General features: G+C 37.2%; 1 protein-coding gene across 1 annotated transcript in view; it reads right to left on the reverse strand.

Moving 5' to 3' along the window:
• LOC108725943 (uncharacterized) overlaps positions 1-781 on the reverse strand; it is a 1,711-nt gene extending 930 nt beyond the window's left edge. Inside the window, exon 1 of the mRNA XM_018453268.1 lies at positions 709-781. The gene's annotated coding sequence lies outside the window, so the exon portion shown is untranslated. The remainder of the gene's footprint in view (positions 1-708) is intronic.
• Between the last annotated feature and the right edge of the window lie 879 nt (positions 782-1,660).

Here is a 1,660-nt window from a genome sequence, read left to right on the forward strand (position 1 = left end):
ATTCCCTGCCTGCAAATCTCTTCGTAACGCTGCTTGAAATCGGTTGTTTTCTTGTCGAATTGAAAATGATCCAGTCTCTCGCAATCTATTAAATGTCAACATAAACACTCTTCGGTTTGGCACTCTTCTGTTTGGAAATCGTCGTGCATATTCTCGCACCGCCTTTAAAGCATTACCGTTGCAGAAACCGTATACAAAAACCATATCAGCATATTCACTATTAGAATACGTACGCGGCATATTGCAAAAGACAAAATTCATCTACTGTTAAAGGCTTTCAAAGAGCGACTGACAAATTCATAACAGAAAGTGGAAAATGTAATCAAATATGTCGGTGCTAGATATGGCAAGAAATGTAAACATTTTTTTTCGATTTCTCTGAAACGGAGCAAAAACGAGCATATGTCTATAGGACTTTTTTTCTTAGTTTTTTACTCCTCTACACGCTCCCGAAGTTTTGCGATTTAATTTGGAAACACCCTGTATATATAACAGTAATGATAATAATATATTGTATTTTATAATTTTATAACATTCACATACCAAATTGACTTTGTCAATTAAAGACATTTCATTCGTTTTGTTATTATCCATTGTAGTTATATTTATTTTAAAATTAGACAAATTATATTATCAAAAACATATTATTTCTTAAAAATACAGAATAATACAGTTTTGTGGAAGTTAATCCTCTCCGAATAAACTTACCAAATCCACAGCAACAGCACGTAGAGAAGAGAAATATGAACTGAACCTTTTAGGAGAAACATGCAACACGATAGCAGTGTGGTGATGGGCAGTGTGGGAATTATTCTCGCATGGGAATATTCATGCGCATGCGTAAGCTGACGTCACAGTCGCGTGTCGGCTGCTTTCACAGCCGTATCTGCGACAATTAGCCGTTAGGTGCCCGTGCCCCGTAAAGGGCTCTAAGTCTTTACGAATTTTCGTGCATTTTTTGCGAGAGGTAAAGTTCACATGTTTTATATATTTTATGTACAATGTTTTTGTTGGAATACTAGTAAGGTTTTCTGCAGTTTTCCTTACTCTCGCAACGAATGTTGGTATTCACGTAATAAATCAGCTGCAGACGTAAAAATTAACAAACAAATACATTTCTTTATTATGATTTGTATTAACTATTTATTCTATTTGTTTAAAAGAACTTTCTTCTCTTTGTAACTCCCTTTATATTTCCTTCCTTGCTAGGGGCCTAACGATACCTCAGATCTTACCCAGATACATACATTACTGAGCAGCCATAGCGTTTGTTCAGTGCGCATGTGTCACTTTATTCCCACACTGCCCATCACGGCACGATATAGTAATCCGAAATCCGACTTTCATAGACAGCACGGATTGTAATCTGGATTGGTCTAGGGACATTTAGAGTCATCAGATTGAGTACTACTGCTCAATCCGATTTAGGGATTCGATTACTTCACGTAAACACTCTGCACCTCAATCGAAAACGATATTATGCCTCTACAATGGCAGTATCAGTAATGGCTTCTTTTTCTCATTTTGCCGCGCGGCAAGTGTTTCCGCGTCCAGTGTACAGGAGCCATTACATCCCTAGCTACAAGTGAATGATCGATCGATATAATGGCTGCGTTCAGCAGAGAAAGCAGCTTTGCAACTGTTGTAAAATTCTTCAATA

This window comes from Mycetomoellerius zeteki, unplaced genomic scaffold (genome assembly GCF_001594055.1).
Source record: "Mycetomoellerius zeteki isolate Tzet28-1 unplaced genomic scaffold, Tzet1.0 scaffold37, whole genome shotgun sequence".
NCBI lineage: Eukaryota > Metazoa > Arthropoda > Insecta > Hymenoptera > Formicidae > Mycetomoellerius > Mycetomoellerius zeteki.